General features: G+C 51.1%; 1 protein-coding gene across 1 annotated transcript in view; it reads right to left on the minus strand.

Moving 5' to 3' along the window:
- TNR (tenascin R) overlaps positions 1-19,679 on the minus strand; it is a 391,950-nt gene that overhangs the window by 321,568 nt on the left and 50,703 nt on the right. The window lies entirely within an intron of this gene.

Below are 19,679 nucleotides of genomic sequence, written 5' to 3' on the forward strand. Positions count from 1 at the left end.
TTGAGAACCTTCCAAACCTTTCCCCATGCCAAGGGACCCTGGGCTCCCAGCGAGCTCTGGTTTGCAAAGAAGTATGAAACAGATGTGTCCTGCAGGGCTTGGGTCTGATTTTCCATTGTCATCAGTTTCCATTCGTATTCCCCTTTCATTTCTGAAATGCCCTCTGAAACGCTGCTTCCCACTAGGCTAGTCTCCTTTCTTTCCCCATAATCAGCACACTTATTTCTGATTCCAAGTCTGCACATCTCATGCTGTTCCCTCAGCCTGGAACGAACACCCTGCCCAGCACTGCCCGGGGCCTCCCACCTTCCAAGTTCCAGCTCAGGCTGGGAAGTATCCTCTGACCACTGGACCCACAGGTCTGGGTTCCTAAAGCATGGGTGTCCACATCATTCTCTGGGGCCCTTAATTCAAATCTGCCTTGATTGACAACTTCGCTATTTCCTCCAAACGTCTTGTCGCTTCGACCGGATTGCAAGCGCTTGGAAGGGAAAGCCGAATGTGACATTTCTTTCCTGTCCCCCTCAAGCCTGAGCTCGTCCTAGCCTAGGAGAAAGCTCTTGATAGGTGGTTAGAGGCCAAATGAGGGAAAGAAGGGCTAGTACCAAAGACTGTCATATGTCCAGAGAACTAGCATGGCTTCAAGGCTTGTGGGGAGACAAGCAAACAGACAGGTGGGACCCCTTCTGGGATTTACAAGCTCAGTCAGACAAAGTGTCTAATAGAGACGGCAGGAGTGTTGAGAGACCACAAAGGTGTTGATCAATAGTTAAATGTCTGCTTTATGTAGAAGCAAAGGGGTACGTGTATTTGGGGACCTGGAAGAGTAAAAACTAGAGCTGTGAACATGAACTTGTTCATTTAGTCGATCAACAAATGCTCTACAGAGCCACCTGTGGGTGTCAGCTCTGGGCTGTGTGCTGAGTGTGCTCCGATGGAGGAGACAGCCCCCTCCCTGCCCCTTACCTTACAACCGAGTAAGCAAGATAAATCCAGACGGCCTTCTTAGAAGGTTGGACTTTAAGATCTGCTAGTATGGGAGCATAGAATTAGAAAGAATTGAGAGGGAAAAGACATTTTTGGCAGGACAGTCATAATAAGAAGCAATAATGATATGGTTATCACTGGTTAACAGAGCCACAGAAGATGGATCTAGAGACCAAGATACTCGGAAAACACATCAGGACACTGGGCAAAGCACAAGACATGACTAAGCCTGGGAAATGCTGGGGTGCGTACCTCATTTCCTGCAGTCACACACTGGCCCGCACCAAGACCCAAGCTCCCCCTTTCCCTGTCTCGCCCTGGGGCCCACCTCTGCAGTAACAAGGCTGAGAGCCCGCTCTCTTCTCCAACCTGGTGCCAAGAGGCAGGGGGACACATGGTGTGGCGAGCCGGGAACTGGGGGAGTCTAGAACAGGCCAGCAGCAAGGAACCCTGTATGTGTCCAGCCTGGCCAGGGAGGAGAGGCAGGGAGGACTCAACCCCTGGAAAAGGTTAAAGGGAAAGGAGAAAGGGCCAAGGAACTGCAGGAAGGAAACTCGGGGATCTGGGGATGAATGCACATTTTCTTTTCCTTTTACCAGAGATCACTCCCCTCCGAGTAAGTCTCTTTAAAATGAAATAGACATGGCTCTGAATGGCAGCTCTGGCCTAGAGCTGGACCCCTGGAAACCACAGCCCAACTCCATCAAATCTTATTCTTTATCCTTGAGCCAAAAAGCTTCCCACCAGACTTAAGCTTCAGTCTTGCCCCTCCCTCCCTATCCTCACACAGCCCAACCCCAGTGTGTCCACGCAAATACACACACACACACACACACACACACGCATGCACACACACACACGTACACACACACACACACACCCCTGCACTAGCCTTACCTCCCTGGCCTATGGGGCAAGGGGAAGCTGTGACGCCGTAGGCTAGTGGCCAACCACCCCCTTTGAGACCATCCTGGACAATCTGGGACAGCTGGTCACCCTACTGTCGTCTGACTGCTCCGCGCATTAGTGATGTTCAGACTGTGCTGTCCCTGCTCCTGGCGGAGTAGCTCCTGCCTTCTGAGGCCGCCTGCCACGCTGGCCTCCTGGGCTCTGCTCCTCTTCCCTGTCCCCTAGCGGAGAGGAAAGCCCCAGCACCACCGATCCAGCTGCAGAGCCTCAGAGAACCTGTCCTGCTGTGATGGATTTTTTAATTGGATTGTGACAACATTTAATACCTAATAGAGCTCTTCCCAGCATAGTTAATTAAGAATGTGACTAATCTAATTCGGTGGCAGCTCCAAAAGAGAGAAAGTGGGGAAAGCTTCAAGCCAGGGAGTGGAGTTTGGGGAGATGGGATGGTTGGAACCTCAGAAAGGACTATCGGGCTTGTTTGCTTTCTTCTTCCAGGGTGAGGGGATCCCAGACATATGACACAGGGAGACCGCATCAAGCTCCAGAGGGAGGAGCAGGGTGTCGGCAAGTCGCAGAGCAGCCAGGGGACACGGACCTCGCTTCTCAGCCTCTCCATCAGTCCCATTGTGTTCATCGGCTTGTCGCCGCGGGCTTGTTAGCAATGCCCGTGCGGATCGGGCAAAGCTGTAGAGGTAACCACCAAGTGTTCCAAGCCTGCTTACTGAACCTGCCTCACCCAGGGTAGCCCCGCTCGAGCTAGGGACCCTTCACCCTTCTGGACCCCCAGCGTCCTGCAGAGAGGAGTTGGAACCCCAAAATCACATTCATCACACCCAGGGACCACACAGGCACACTGCCAGAAGTATCACATGAATGTGCAGTGTACACGCACTCCCACATGCACACTGTCCCCACCCCACAGCCCCAGAGCACGTAGGGGTCCCCGTGAGTCCACACAGTAGAAGGTCACACCCATGCACGGGAGAGGCACACAGAGAGGAAATCACCAGCGCCAATATGCAAATATGGTGCATTGAGGAACACCAGGAGGGAATGTGGGGCAGGGGGGTGCCAAGCACAACTGGTCGACTGGTCGGTGGGCTCCCTCCTGTCTGCAACAGAGGCTTGTCCCCTGCCCAGCACCACTGATATCTGAGCAGGGATATCCCACCGGCCTCCTGAGATCTAAGTGCCGGCTTCCCTGATAGGATGGGGCCCTAGCTGTTAGACAGCTGTCACCTTCTCTCTGGGAGTGGCCCCACGCATGGGAGTGGAGGAGGGGTCTGAGGCAACCCCCCCACCCCTGGGGCTGGGTTCTGGGGTGAGTAATGTCAACCGTGGGGAAGGAAAGGTGCCTGGAAAGTCCGGGTGCAGTTTACATGGCATTTGTTGTGGGCGGAGGCAAGAGGGAGGGCTCAGTGTCAGGGGTAACTTTCAAAGGGGGTGGAGTGGGGGGGAATATTAATCCCCGATCCGCAGGGTACCATAGTAACTGCGGGCAAGGGGAGCTATTCTGAGTGTGTCTCTGTGGCAGCGCAGTGGCGGGGACTGTGGGAGCTTTACTAATGTGGGCCTTTCATATTCTGATCTTTAATGGCAGGTGATAAGATTAGGGCCAGAAAGCTATGATTTAGCACTTCGGAGCTACTTGATATCTTACCCAGGGCTCAGCCACCATTGGTCTGCCTTAATCCCACGGGGCAAACCAGAGGTGGGTGGGTGGGACTGAGCTGCCCTCTGGGGAAAAGGAAGGGAAGGTCAGCCTCTGGAACGTCAGCTCCTGGCGGGCAGGACGCAGCCCTCGAGGCTTCCACTGAGTGGTGCCCTGGCCACTGATGGAGAAGCGGGGGCAGCTCGTAATGAACCTGGGAGCAGCAGCAGCTGCAAAGGGGGCCGTCCGTGCAGACCTGGCTGTGTGCAGGGGTCGGGACAGCCGGCAGGGCCTCTCTCTTTGGGACTGAAAGAAGGGACAGGTCTCCTGATAGGACCCAGAAGAGACTAACAGTAAACATCATAGTTGGAAGGGCCAGAAGCCACATTAGCAACAAACAAAAGAGCTGGAAAGGAGGAAAAGCAAGCAGAGGAGGAAGGACCCCCTCCCTCCCTTCTTTGCTTGTCTATCCCGCCATGCATATGAATCGTCCCTTACATCTTGGGGGCACTTGTCCTTCCCAGGACCTCGCACATATGTGCAACTGTTACATACTCATGTCAGAAAAAACCCCAGGGCTTTCCTCCACACAGGGCTGCTCAGACGACCCAGATCTCCTGGATCTCCACCAAGCACTAGCTGCTCTGCACAGCCTCTCACTTAAACCCACCTCAGCACTGGGAGGAGACTCCCACAGTGCCCATTATACTGGTGAGGAGCTGAGGCTCAGTGGGCACGTGACCAGCTGTGGCCAAGGCCACTCAGGTCACAAGGCTCAGGACCAGGACTTGGGGTCCAGCCTGTGGAATCCCTTTGGGGTGCCCTCCCACTTCCCCACGTCGGGCTGTTCTCATTGGCACAGAGTCTGAGGGGATCCCCAGGAAGGAGGCTAGGAATGTGGGCAGGAGTGTAACCACACTGATCCATCAGTTGCTGGAGGCCACACGGAGCCGGCAAGCAAAGCTGCTGAGGGTTTCGGAAGTGTGGCCGGAGTCCATCCGGCAAGGCTTTCTAGTGTGTTTTCTTCTCCCTTCCCCTTGGCATCTTAAGTGCCTCTCTTTGATTTCCCTCCATTGCCTGCTTGCAGGTGGTGGACAAAGGGGCCCTCTTCGAAATTGTGGTTTTTCTCTCTCTTGCAGCAGCAGCAGCAGAAAGGAAAACTCATGCCCTTGCAGAGGCAGGTGGTCAGAGCACATCACCCTCTCTGGGCTCTGCAGCCCCTGGGGTCAGGCCCTCCCCCAGCCACCTTGCACTGCAGCAGAAAACCTCTGAACATTGGCTAGTCTGACAACTTGATCCAGGGAGGAAAAGCCAAGGTGGCAGGGAGAGGAGTCCCAGGCAGAGCRGTGGCAGGGGGCAGAGCCTCAGGTGAGACCAACGAAATGTGTATTTCCTACCTGCTGCTAAAGTAACCTTAATCCAGCCATCACCCCCCTTTCGAACCTCATCCATTAACTAGGAATTAAAAATCTCTGCACACCTCCCTACATTCTCGCTGGGAAGAAATCATACATAGGAAAGAGGTTTGAAAGCTGTAAAGGGCTGCAGAAATGAAAGGTAAACAAAGGTATTTTTATTAAGTACAATGAGGAAGATCAAGAGTGGCAGAGAAAGAGGAGGGAAGAACCAGAGGGTTAGGAGTAAGTGCCAGCAGAAATGAATGCTTCCCCACAGAGAAATGCATTAGGCACCTTCAAATGTTCATTTTTTTTTTCTAGAAGATCATAAAAGAAAATCTATTCCTAACGGGCATCAATTATAAGACTTAAGAGTCAGCTCGTGGCACCTGTGATTGGTAGATATCATGGCAGTTCCTTCTATTACTTCCCCAGCCCCAGTCTGGTACACAAATCCTGCTCTTTTCCTACCCTCTGCCAGGCTAGAAAGGGCAGTACTAAGGAGGAGAGGAGTGGAAATGAGGGAGGAACTGAGGAAAGAGAACTCAAAGAGCAAATTCTGTGTATTTTGCTACTGATAAAGTAGACCCTTAAAGGTCAGGGTAAAACGAGGGAGGGCTTTTTGCAGTTTTGCTTGGATGACCCCAGCCTACACTGCCAGGGTCTGGGAACAAAGCTGCAGCTCTTCTGAGGCTGGACTCTCCCTGTCTAATCTTGCTAGACGCTATGCCCCCTTCCTGAGCCGTGGAACAGGAGGCCAGACCTGGCAGCTAGGGCACTGGACCAACAGCCATATTTTCTGAACACCTACCGGGTGCTCAATGCTAGACTAGCTGCTGGAGAAGGGGAGGGACCACATTAATAGAAGACAGGATCCCCATCATCAAAATACCTACAGTTCAATGGGGTAGACCAGAAGCCCCATTGCAGGTTCACTCCATCGTGAAGTGCTGCCTACCAGCTGTGAAGATGATGTCACAGACGGTAATCAACAAGGCATAGACTAGAGACAAGGACTGCATGAGGGCCTACAGAGGAAAGGATTATAGTAAGGCCAGAAGATGCAAAGGTTTCTTGGAAGTGGCGAGGCCCAAGCCCACAAGAGTGAGTAGGGCTCCCTGACAGCTCAGCCCTGGACAGGAGAGCCATGTGGAGACACAGGACCCTGCAGAGGGAACCCAAAGGCCTGCATCTTGCTTTCAGGGTGCTGTGGGCACCAGTGACATGGTGTCTAGGGTCACTGCCTTCCATGAAATCAGGGGGTCCTCCACCACGTGCTCTGTCTGCCGGAGCTACCCCAGGGGTGGGGGGAGCCTCCACCTACACACAACTTGACCTGAGCTCTGACAGGAGGTCCTCGCTGAGAACCAGGTAGGCCCCCAGCTGAACCCAGTCACCAGCCAGCTGCCCCATCTGTATGCAGGGCACTCCCCAGCCCCAGAGTTGATAAATAAGCCAAGAGAAGTCATTCTGTCCCAAGAGATCGGGATGTCTCTTGAAATACAGAGATGCTCTGTCTGGTGCTTCTGTGGTTCCTGAGTTCATTGTTATTCTTTGGCGAGGAACAGAGCGTGGATTGAACCTGGTTCCCATCTACAGCTGAGAGTACCAACGAAGGCGGAGGGGGGAGCAGGGAGCAGGGACAGAGACAAAGATGGTCTTGGTTGTGCCCTGAAGTAATAAATGGGGCCACTAAATGAACAAGAGAGGGAGACAAAAGAGAAGCGTGGCAGGGAGGGAGCGAGAAGGCAGAGGGTGTTGAGAAGGAAAAGAGGCAGGGAGAGAAAGAGATACTGATGAAGACAGAGAAGAGACGCTGGCAGAAGGACAGCTGAAACATTAGCCAGGGCAGGGGGAAGGGAGATTGGGAAGTCAGGCGGGAAGAAACACAGACAGAGAGCGCCAGGCAAAGCACTGGGTCTATAGAGATGCAGGACAGGCAGGACAGAGCCCCAGGGAGTCAGAGAGCAAGCCTAGGCAGGAGAGACGCAGAGGAGGGGGACTGGCACAGGGCGGGGCAGTTCGAGGAAATAAAGGGACTCTGTGAGCACAAGGACATGGGGCTTGAGCGTGAGCACTAAATGACCACGTGTGTCTAAAGACAAAAGAGCAGTCTGTCTGTCTTGTGTGTGTCCTGGGGTAAAGAACGCATGTGCCCTGGAGGAAGACCATCTGGGTTTGAATCCTGGTGCCACCGATTTCTAGTGGCATGACCTCCAGCCAGTTAAGGAACCAATCTGACCCATCTCTGCAAATGAGCATAATGTGAGTTGTACCCCCTAGGGATGTCACGAAGCCTGAAGAGTTATTTATTACAGAGTATGGAAGCACCTAGAGCAGTATCCTGGATGTAGGAAGACCTTAGGGGCTGTAGGCATGGACAGGACCGAGGGGAAAGGGCAAGGCTTCTTCTAATTTCACATTCATTACCTTGAGTGGACACACTTTTTGTTGCGTGCAGTGTGAGGAGGACAGAGGAGCGCCCAGAAGTGGACCAGCCCAGCTGACCGACGGTAAGCCTGAGCCAAGACGGAGAAGAAAGGAGGCTCGGGTCAGTGTCATCATAGCCTTTAAGGAGACAGTGAGGAGGCTGACTTGGCGGGGCTGCCAGCAGGACCCAGGGGAGGCTGAGCGTGCCGTCTCTCACACCACATTCTCCTCTCTCCTGCCATCCAGGGGACGGGATTTTCCTACCTGAACTGATACGAGACTTTAGAAATGACTTCCTATGCAACTAAGGCATCTACCTGCACACCTGGGGGAAAGGTGACACACTCTGCTAAGCCAGGTGCAGAGATGTAATGGGGGCAGAATTACAGACTTGAATGACTTTTTCTGGAAAAAGACAGGGGCAGGAGTGGGAAGTGAGGGAGGGGTATGAGGAGAAGGAGGGAAGGCACTTGAAGCTCATTCTGTTGCAGGCCTCCCATCACCCTCCCAGGCTGGCTCCCGTGATCTCAGGATGGGTCAAGGGTAGGAAGATGAGGCTGACACTATTCTCCATCCACCTTCCCTGAGCACAGTACGGCTACTGCAACAGACTCAGCAAAAAGCCTGAGCACAGACCTCGCACCGAGTAGGCGTTGCTTGCTAAACAGCGGTTTGTCACCAGGGATATTTCCTGAATCAGGTGAGACACGTCCACCCCCCACCAGCTAAGATTCGTTTTAATCCTGAGAAAAACACAGGAATCCCAGTATCTTTCGTCCCCAGTTTGTTAACCCAGGCTCTTGATGCCAGAACGGAGCCTGGAGCAACAAACATTAAGGACACCTTAAAAAAGTTAAAACGTATTAATTACTGCCAGTGCTCACTTGTGGTTATGAATATTATGATCAGAGCTATCACTGACTGCAAGACTGTCCAGGGCCCAGGTGGTTTTACCATAAACTCCTGAATCCTCTCCCACCCTACAGAGTGGGAAAAGGATTCCGGTGTCCTAGACAAGACAGGGGCTCAGAGAGGTGAGTCATGCTTACACTTGGGCGGATCCAGAGCCCCTACCGTTTCCATGTCTAAATCTCCCCCGAGTTTCTTTAGGGAGCATACATTTCCATTCATGTCAGATTCTACTTTAACTTCCGTTTCTCCTGAAGACCGTACCTGCCCACCCACCCCTGCCATCTTCTCCCCTGGTAGGATGGAATGATGGGCTCTGCTGAAACTGTCCTTATGAATCAGACATGATCCTGGAACTCTGGCCCAGAGGAATAGCCTTGTGGTAGTGCCTGCCCAGAGACACAGAGACACAGAGGCACATGCCAGGTCTCCTGCTTCTTTCCGTCCCTTCCTCGTGAGCCACTTGGGCCTTTGTGGGGAGCAAGACAGGGCGATACCCAGCAGCCATCCAGGTGCCCGGCACCCTTTGCCCCAGAAACCTCCACACACTCCACACATAGAGCGATGGAGGGGCATCTATCTATACTATGAGAAGTGAGATTCTCACTGTCCCAAAGTTTAAGATCTTCCCACACCAGGAAGCATTTTGTGTGTAGCTAGAGCAACAGAGAAAGCCCACCAAGTGGTAGGGCCCCCATTTCTCTGTCTGCAGCAAGACTCAAACTAATCCAAACTCCTGCTCCCAGGGAGACTGAATGAGTTTTGGGGCCAGGGGTTAGCTGCTGCACAGCGGTCTGTACCCCGGTGACAGCTGCTCCTGCTCCCTTTTCCTCTATGGACATGAGCGTCTTTATCCAGGGCTCAGAGGATCCTAAAATAGGTGTCTTTGTTCATTTGGGTTGCTCTAACAGAATCTCATAGACTGGGGGGCTTATAAACCATGGAAATGCATTCCTCCTGTTCTGGAGGCTGGGAAGACCAAAATCAAGTCTCTGGCAGGTGTAGTGTCTGATGAGGGCCTGCTTCCTGGGCCAGAGATGCTGTCTTCTTGCTGTGCTCTTACATGGGGTATGGGAGCTCTGTATGGGTGCTCCTTTATAAGGGCACCAGTGCCATTCAGGAGGGCTCGTCTCTTGTGACCTAATCACCTCCCAAATGCCACACCTCTTAGGACCATCACACTCAATGTTAAGACTGAATATACAGATTGGGGAGCCGTAAGTGTTTGGTCTGTAACACACACGCACACACGCACACATTTGCACACACACGTGCACACGCACACAGCTTATTCCTTTAAGAGAGTAAGGAACCCACAGACGTCTAATCAAGAAAGATAATGATATCTTGTCCTGGAAAAATCAGGTGAATGCCCAGCTCCCTACCGGTGGTACATGGCAATGTGTTACCAATACTGATTGGCTTTAGTCGGGATGTGACCAACCCCACAGTATCTCCAAGTCAGAGCTGTTTTTGCTGCAACAGTTTTCCTCAAGGACTGGTTCTTCCAGAAAACACCCTGCAAGCAAAGCACCTCATGGGGCACAGGGGGAGCTGGCAGGTGAGCTGTGTCCGCTCTCTGTCCCCCTCCAACATGAGGCGGACATCTGACTTCCCGCCTGAGCCGGGGCCGCTTCCGCGACAGCACCTGTCTGGCTGGCTCCCACCTCAGCCCAGATCCCTGCCTTGAGAGCTAAGGCGCGGAGAGCTGGAAGGACGGAGGGAAGGGAGGAAGGAGCAAGGAAAGGAACAGACTAAGGGAGGGAAGTGGCACCAGAGGAAGGGGGAAGGCACGTGAGAGCATGTGCTGGTATGGGTCTGGGAAAGCCCCAGGAGATGGGCTTCCAACAGTGATTAATTTAGTGACAGAAAATAGATTCTCACTGCCAGCCACCAAGCCTGCCGAAGCTGACAATGAAGCAGTCAGCTCTGCGATCGGGCAGAGCCGGTCTTGTGAGAAGGCAATTTGTGAGCTCCACGCTCCTGCACCAACAGACCCGTGATTGTGGGAGTCCGTCCCCGCACCTTCCTGGAGGATGTAGCCGCCCCGATCTTGGACAGGGAGACGCTAACCCTTACCAGAGCCTGCCTCCCACACTGGGGTTGAGGGGGACTCAGGGACCCAGAGGCACGTGGACACTGATGCCTGGCGGATATGCATGAGACTGACTCCGCCACTGGGGGCAGGCTGAAGGTCCGGGGGCGAGCGCTCCATCTCCCATCCTGGCAGGCATGACATGAAGGCTCATCAGAGATGAGGCCGCTCATTCATTCTTTCCACAAAATGCGTTGTGCTTCGGCTGTGTTTCGGGCTCTGGGTTAAATGCTCTGTTTACAACAGCCCAGGTAAACTAACTGTAGAGCCCGCCCTCCCAGAACTTAGAGTTGAGTGAGAGACACAGAAAATTAAGTGATGAGTGCATTTCACCTGTCCATCCCATAACAGGCACACAATTCCGAACACTCGAAGGGAGCCAGTTAGAGCAATAAAACCCAGTGCAGGATAAGGCTTCAAGTTCATCTAGCCCACCTTCATGTGGGATATGAAGACACTGGAGTCCAGAGAGGCTGTGCACCATGTCCAAAGTCACACAGGAAGAGGACGCCCAGGGCGAGGGTTGGAACTTCCATCCCTTCTTCACACTTTTCCAGCCACTCTACACTGCCCCAATCCGGAGAGACCCAGCAGGAATGAGGCACATTCAACCTTTCCTGAGATGTGTTCTTGGAATCCCTGCTCTGTCAAATAGTCCGCGAAAGAAGGTTCTACTGTCAGCTCGGTTGGGAAAATGCCAGCACTGGGTCTTCCTTATGGAAGCTGACAGTATCTGTGATCGCGCTAAGGGCTATGAGGTCTGTGAGAAGGGTCTCTGCTCATCCTTGTCTAGCGCCCTGTTGCCAAGACTGAGTTGTCCACGGAGGGCCCTTTACGTAGCACATCCTAACACCACAAGCTGACCCTCCTCAGAACTCTGGGAAATCTAGGATCAGTTCAAGTTCTGTGAATTTTAGACCTTGGACCATCCCTTGCTGCCTTTTTCCTGTTTGCTTTTCAAGGAGTTTTGGTTCCTCCCCTCTAGGTTCCACCAGATCTGACTCAATATATTCTCTCAGCCTTTCCCCTGGGATTCTGGGGTCCCCTCTCCTCTTGATTTTCTTCACTCTGTTCTCTCTGAATCGTGTCTGTGGACTTCTCATTTTGTTCTGTCCCTCAGTAATTGATCTTCAATTTACTTCAAGCTCGCTTTTCCCGAGGTGGCCAAGGAAGGGACTCAAACCTTCACCAGTCATCTTCGTACACATAAATCACAAACCCAATAACTGACCTGTGACCTTTCTCACCGCAATTTGCTTCTCCAGCTAACAGTTCATTCATCTACGTGAACAATACTTATTGAACACTGATGTGCGGGTCACACTAAAGGCCACTTTCCCAGCAATCTCTGCCTAGTTAATTCCACTGGTTGGAGAACCGTGGGAATAAGGTTAAGTTCATGGGTTGGGCCTCTTGTGGGCCCCTGAGTTTCATTCTGCCTGTGACCTTGAATCCTGGCCAATAGTCTCTCAAAATGTGTGCCCTTGAGCATGAATGGGACAGAATAAGGAAATGTGGCTGGCTTGTTCTGATATGTGACCTTTAAAGGAAAAAAAAAACAAAAACACTCAAAGGCCATTCCCTGGGGTTGGAGGCAACATCCCATTCGGTATGGCCAATGACAGTTGGCTCCTGTCCACATCAACCATCCACCTGCTCTCCCAGGTCCCCAACGATTTCTGAAAGCATCTCCCTCTGCAAAATTCTGTGATTATCTCATCAGGGAACAGCTAACATTTGTCTTTTATTTCTTTTTACTCAAACAAACCTATTCTTTTTGCTATTCACTGTCTATTTCTTTATTCCCTCCGGCACTGCGCTTCGTAAGTGATGCTCAGAGATTTCATTTGGACTTGAAGAAATGAGAGAAATGGCCTTAAAAATGTGTCCTGTTCAGCAGTAGGATTATTAGTAATATGGTTCCTTTTACAAGAAACTGACTGCCCACCAGATGTGTGACTATGTCTGAATGCTTCTCTCTTTCTCTCTCTCCCCCTCTCTGTCCCTCCCCAACCCCCTCACCCCCCACCACACACACAGAGGGTGTTCTTCCATAGGAAGACAACCCCCAGAAGTTGATTTCTATCATCTGCCTAAGTTTTCTCGAATCCTTTGGAGAATTAATTTCATGGAACGTTGCTTACTACTCCTGCTTTCCCAATACACCTGGGGGGGGGTTCTAACATAGAGGACAAATAACACTTACCCCAGAGTCATTAAGAAGTGTCATAGAAAACACTACCAAAATGTATACCAACCATTCATTTCAAAGACTGTATACAACTCAGAGTCCCAACAAATCCTTCATGGGCACACGCACTCCCATAACTCTGGGTTACCCCTGCGCGGGTAAGAGAAATCTCAGAGTGTGTGGCCTCCCTCTCCTCTCCCCTGCAGCCTTCCTTGTCTCCTACAGCCCCGTTTGTACCTTGAGTCCCTCAAGAACCCCTCTGCCCACTCCAGGCTCCACCACCCTTCCTTCCTCCCTGCATCACAGGCTTGTTACAAACTCCTCTTTTTCCGAAAGCCCAGTCTGCCTTAGTGCTGTCAACTCTTACCCAACAGAAAGGAAGCTCGAACGCTCTAGGCTGTAGAGCTTTATGCTATCATAGACAGAGCACAGCGTTGGAAATAAAGCAACATATTCTTTCCCGTCCTCCCTTTCTCCCAGGCAACCTCCAGCTTGCCTCATCCCCCAACTTGGAACCCTTCTAGACACAGGCACGTCGTGCTTAGCTTCACGGTGACCCAGAGCCCTAAGATGCTGAGATATCTCACCCCAGGCCTCTCTCCCCTGAGACGTATGGAGTGCTTTCTTCCTTCTTGGGAGACAACTGCAGGGACTGAAATCCCTGACAAAGTCCCCTCCTCCCCTGCGCGGAGAAGACAGGAACCACAGACAGTGAGAGACAGATGCTCTTGTCAGGATCCCGTGCTTCAGGCAAGAGGCAGCCCATATGGCTCAGGCTGAAGACTCCCTGGCCCTCCCCATCTTCTGAGGCCAGGCCCCCCCACAACCTCCCCTCCCCTAGAACACCCTCAAATTTTCCCACCAGTCAGGCATGAACACACCAGCCATCTCAAACACCCAGAGACTTGGGGAACGTGTTAGGAAGAAGTGTAAACAATACATACTAATTGCTGTGGTGACATGAGTTATACATTAAATTAGATGGGCCAGAGTGCTGAGCTCACCTACTCTCCCAGCTTCTACCCTGAGCGTGATGGTAGAACAAAGAGAGTCATCTTAGGGGGAGGAAACTGACTCCTGTGGGCACATTTGGTATTGGTGTAACTAGGCCCTGGATGCTTTGGGCCACATCAGCCCTCCGCTTGGCTCTCTGCTGGGCTCCCAGGGCATTCCGGGTGGAGGCAGGGAGGAGCCCTCCACCTGGCAGTGGCCCAGAGAGGGCAGGCATACCCTCAACGCACCATGCCTTCCACGGGGGCTGCGGCCTTGCAGAATGAGCCTCAGAACCAGCCCTGCCTTTGAGGGGCCCTGGAGGAAAATGATGGCGAGCTTTCTCATGAAGTCTGACAAGGCTTGCCATCCCCTTCTGTGAGACTGCTCAAGAGGGAACCGGGAGCAAAGCAGAAGCTAAGGGCACATTAGATGCATAGATGAAGGAATGAAGGAATGAGTGCAAGAATGAGTGACATCGTTGGAGGCTTCAAATGCCTCTTCTTTTTACCGCCGCAAGGTTTGTTTGGTTTTGCTCACTGAGCAGTGGGAATGTGGGAGGAAATGGCAGCTCCACTGGGTGGGACCCAGAGGCCTTGCCTTTGCCACAAGCAATGCTTAAAGCTGGCTGAGGCGAGCAGAATCCAGAGGCAGGACTGCAGGTTGGCTGTCGTGTGGTAAAGTCAGAGCAGCGGGGGGAACCAGGCCCCAAGTTTCCATTAGTGTTTTCCAGTAACTCTCCATCCACACACTAGCTCTGAGTCGTTGGTGTTCTCTCCTCTCTGTCCCTCAGAGAGGGTTGTTTCCACGCTACAGGCCAAGGCTGCACCTTCTGTGGCAGTGGTCAGAGACAACGTTGTCGAAGTCTGTACATTCACTCAACAAACGTAGCCAGTAACCTCTGGGTGCCGCTGTGCTGGGCTCTGGGGAGCCTGAGGTGAATGAAACACAGTTACTGAGTTCAAAGGGCTCACAGTCTAGGAGGGACAAGGCCAACAACAGATAATTATCCATCCGGGCACACCTGCAGGCCTCACAGCCCGAGGTCTCCGTGGCGCCACATCGGGGACCTGCCACCACATAGTGCGAAGCCTACAGAGGACCAGAGGCCTGACCCAGATCCACAGCTTCTCAGGGACCTACTCCTGGCTCCTGCCTGGGGCCCTTTGCCCTCCACCAGGCTCTGCAGCCCCTTGGCCACCCAGGTGACCCCCAAGCAGTGCCCCGGTGCCTCTGTGTTACCCACCCCCCACTATCTAAAACGTGCCACAAAGAATTCCTGTCTCCACAGGGACGCCAGAGAGCATGGCCAAATGCCTTCTTTGCCTACCTTGGTTTTCTTCCATTGTTTTTGTCAATATAATTCCAAGGCGCCAAATACCTCTTAGACGGAAGGCCTGTAGGCTGCCAGGGAGGGAAAGCACACTGGGAGTAGGGCCATTTGCATGCTTTCATTAAAACAGACTCTTGCTAGCCAAGCTGCCAGCTTCCCTGAATACGTGTCTTCCTGGGGTGATAGAGAATCAATGGGCCTGATGCAGCTTCTGGATCCTTGTTACAGTCCTGGCTTAGGTCCCGTGGAGGCCCTCAGACAGACATCAATAACCTTGCCTCTCATTGCCTTTATCAGCCTCGATCTGGTCCCATTAGAATGCGCCAATATTTATGTACATTGGAACACCGCTGCCAACAGCAGCATTGCAACAGGGTGGCTGGCCAGCGGGAGCGGGGGAAAGCTGCAGACAGTGTTCTCCCCCCTTCACCCTGCTTTCATTCAGTCCAGAGACAGAAGACTCCTCTTTGCCCAAGCCCTTATCTCCCTTGCCTGAGGCCTCAGGGGTCTTTGCCACCCAGAGGTTCAATATTAATTAAAATAATAATATCTGTTGGGCGTCCATACGGTCAAGGGATACTATTTCATATGCATTCATTATCTCATGCGATCATCTCAAATTTCAGCAAGATAAGTAGTATTGCTATTTAATGAATGAATAAATCAAAGCTCAGATGAAAGGTAAGCTCAAGGCTGCACAGTTAAAACCAGGGTTACGGGAAGGGTAACAAGGTCACACAAGAAGAACCAGGGTTTTAGTTAATGTCTAGACCCAAAAACTGTATACTTCTACTCAATTATACTGCCTTGTGTTCTTTAAATTAAAAAATGCAATAAATACTTACTGAGTACCTACTATGTCCCAGGTGCCACCGTAGGTGGAGGATACTGACATAACAAACCAGGATATTGTAGTACAAGAAATGCATCCACAGGAAAATCTTACTTGACAATAAGTATGAGCAAAGATTTAAAAGGGATTGACTGGGAAGCACTTTTAGATGAAGTGACAAGAAGGTCCTCTTGAGGGGGTGACCTTCATACCAAGCCACGAAGAGCAAGGAGGAGCTGCCACATGACCCTCAGGAGGTGCAGTTGCTAGTCCTAGTGTAGGGACAAGCTGGGGGTATGAGGAAAGGAGGCAAGACCAGAATGGCTGAAACCTAGCAGGTAGGGGGTGAGAGTTGGAAGACATGAGAGGGGAGAGGGGTGCAGAGCCAGAGCCTCTTGGCTTGTGTGCCAGAGGAAGCCATTGTGTTTTACTTTCATTGTGATAAGAAGTCCTTGGATGCTATCTGATAAAATTTCTTAAAGTTCCTTCTGGCTCTGTGCAGGGAAGTGTTGGAAAGGAACAAAAGGAGAACCAGGTGGACTTAGAAGGTTGCTATGATAGTCACTTATGGAAGGGTTGAGTCCCTCAAGGGAGAGAAATGAACGTGGGTCGGATAGGTTTAGGAAGCAGGGTAAATTGACTGGCTGCCATGTTGGAGATGAGGTGTAAGAGAGAGAAAAGAATGGAGAAAGTCTCTCAGGATTTGAAATGGAGCAACTGGGTGAATCACGGTGCCATTTGTTAGAATCTGGAGGGAGGGTTGGATGAGGAATCAAGAGTTTCGTTTGAGCCATTTTCAGGTCTAGATGTTAATTAAACATGCGTATTGTTGGCTATCACCATGGAGAATGTACAACTATAGATGGGAAGGTATCCAGTTCTGTCTCTGCCACAACATTCAGAGGTAGAGCAGAGGAAGAGAAGGCTGAGAAAGAGAAGCCAGTAGAGTGGGAAGAAAACCTGGGGAATGTGGTATCTGGGAAGTAGCTATATTAAAATATTTCAAAGTGATGATGATGCTGGTGGTGATGGTGGTGGTGATGATGATGATGGTGAAAATGATGTGATGAAATGATGCTGGTGGTGGTGATGATGATGATGATCATGGTGGTGATAATGTTGATGTTGATGATAATGATGTGATGGGATGATGATGGTGGTGGTGATGGTGGTGATGGTGGTGGTGGTGATGATGATGGTGAAGATGATGATGTGATGGGATGATGACTGTGGTGGTGGTGATGATGATAGAGGAGGAAGGAATCTCCCCATTTTACAGTGAGACAGGTCAGGTTCAGAGAAAGTACTTAAAAGTGAAATAGCTGCTCTTTTTTTCCCTTGTGTTCATTGAATAAGCAATGCCCAGTACCTTCTTTCTGTGCCCTACAAATCAGCTTCTATGCCTCAAACAAGTCCTGACTGAGTTCTCCAGAGGTCCTGTCCTTTTTCAGCCCCGTACTTGGTTTATTAATCTCTTTGTCGGTTTCAATGCTCAGATCAGGGAAAATCTGCTAGCTTAGCCGACAGACAAGCAGTCTGTAGCTGCGGAGGGCAATCAGGTTTCCTATTTTGCTCTCTTCTCCAACACAGACCTTTCTCCAGCCTCAGTCTCTCATTGGAGGCTAAACACAGCGTTTGGTAGTCAGCTACCCCTTGCTACTCAAAACTGCTCCATACCCTTCCTCGAGACCTCACCAATTCTCACCTCCTCTGAGGGGGTTTCCCTGAGACACCTACCCGTGTTCATCACTACAGTCCCTCAGAAATTATTCCATATATAATTAATTTTCATTCCTAATTAGGTTCAATTTTGTGCTTCATTTTGGCAAAGTAGTTGGGTTCCCGTGACATACTTCACAGTCAAAAACGTCATTACCAGAGGTGAAAGCCATAATGAAAGGAGAGAAATGTGTCCCTGGGTGTCAGAAAAGGGGCTACAAGAGAAAAGAATTATCTTAGATGCCAATTAACCTTGGGGAAGAGACATGTGACAGCAGGGGGGCATCAGGAAGCCCTGGGATGAAGGAGCAAGGGCATACATGGCTAGGGTGAGATACACCGGGTCCTGGAAAAGACCCTGGCTCTCTACCATCAGCAGTGCTTGGAACATGATTTTGTGCAGCTGGCCATGGCCTTGGCTGGCCCTCCCGAGAGGAACAGGTGCCATCTGGGAAGTGAGCCCGAGGGCAGTATCCTTTCAGACCTGTTCTCGTCACATCAGTCTGAAACAGACCACACTCATCTGCACGTGGAACCTCCCCCAGTAATGGTAATACAATTTAAGAGTGCTCCAAGTTCCCTTCACCAATCTTCCCATCTTCTTTGTACACTTGAAGAATGGAGCTTTCAATTTTGCAACTATAAACAAGTGGTTTCATTTCCATAACCACAATTGAGGGAGCCCAGGGAGGGGGGGGCGGGGGGAGGCGAGTCACACCGAGGGTAAGCAGGTGTAAGGAGTGTGGATGTGGCCAGATGAGACTGTGCTCTGAATGGACGCCTAAGTGGTGGAGGGAGTGGTCTCATTAAAGGGACAGCAGGAGACATGGGGAGAAGTGTCATGAACACCACAAACCCCCAGGTTAGGCCCTCCTTACTCTGAATGTGTACAGATGAGCAGGGTAAAGAGAGATTTATTCGTTTGCACTGCTCTGTGCACTTGTGAGGTCCTGCAAGACCGTCACCATATGTGGGGAGACCCACATCCATCCTGCTTCGTGGAATTCTGAAGACTTTTCACTCATTCCCTCAACAAGTATGTACCAAACATCTATTACATGTAGAACCCGTTCTACATGCTCACAGTAACTCACTGAACAAAACATACACAGACCCCTGAACTCGGGGTGTTAACATTCAAGTAATAAGTCTCAGACAAACTACAAACATGATCAACAGTAAAGTATGTGGGACATTAGAGGTAATGAGAGCAGAGTCTGTAAAAGAGATGCTCTTTCCCTAAGTATGCCTCCTAAATCCTGCATTGTCACTACAATCTCACTTTGTTCTCTGTTATCAGGAGTTGCCACACTGCCCACTTCTCTCTTATCCCACCAAGCACCTCCCTCCGCCCATAACTTGTACTGCGCACGTATCAGCCCTGGAGAAGGTGCTCAATCACAAGTGTGACATTGAATTAGTCATCCTAGTTTGGGAGCACAAATTCTGTTCCCTGACTGAAATCCTCTTTAGAGATTATCTGTTTACCTTAGAGTCCCTTTTCCACAGACCCTGTGTCTTCTGTGACACTGTGGGGAATGTGGTTATCCAAGGAGGGTCTGTCTAACTCGGAAAGAAAAGAAAAAATCACGTTCCTATTATGACTGCTTTCCACTCCTCTTCTGCTTGGGTCTCCCAGGAGCCCCATCTCTACCCTTCACCCACAGTGACTGCTTCTCTTAGTTCTTCATTCCTGACCCAGAAAGAGAGATGGGGGCGTGAGGAAAACATTGCATCCTTACCTGTGTCCCCCGACAAGTGACTGTTCTAGAATTTACCATATAAAAGATCTGAGTATGCTCTGATTTTGTTCCCCTGTGCACACATGCATGAGATGGAGAAGCCAACATCCCTACCCGTGCCCAGTACTGGGGCGATGGGCAGAAACACTCTCAGCTGATAAGCTCATGAACCATGCTGAAGTGCACTTGGACTGCTCTCCTTGCCCATCACTTATTCTCATACGTATTATATCAAGTTCTGTAAAGACACAGTTAAGCCATACTTTCAAATTCAGTGTATGTGGTAAGTAAAGGAGTAGGCTCAAAAGTACAGTGTATTTGTGCCAGAGGTCTTTGAAGCTTGGCCCCCGGCCCCTTTCTCTTCTCACTCATACCTGGTTCCAGTCCAGTCTCACACGTGTACTCTCCTGGTGATGACTCACAAACCTCCATTTGTAATCCAGACCTCTCTGTGCCTTACAATTGAGTATCTCACAGCATCCCAAGGGGTG

This window comes from Lontra canadensis, unplaced genomic scaffold (assembly GCF_010015895.1).
Source record: "Lontra canadensis isolate GAN:19392208 unplaced genomic scaffold, GSC_riverotter_1.0 scaffold106, whole genome shotgun sequence".
Lineage (NCBI taxonomy): Eukaryota > Metazoa > Chordata > Mammalia > Carnivora > Mustelidae > Lontra > Lontra canadensis.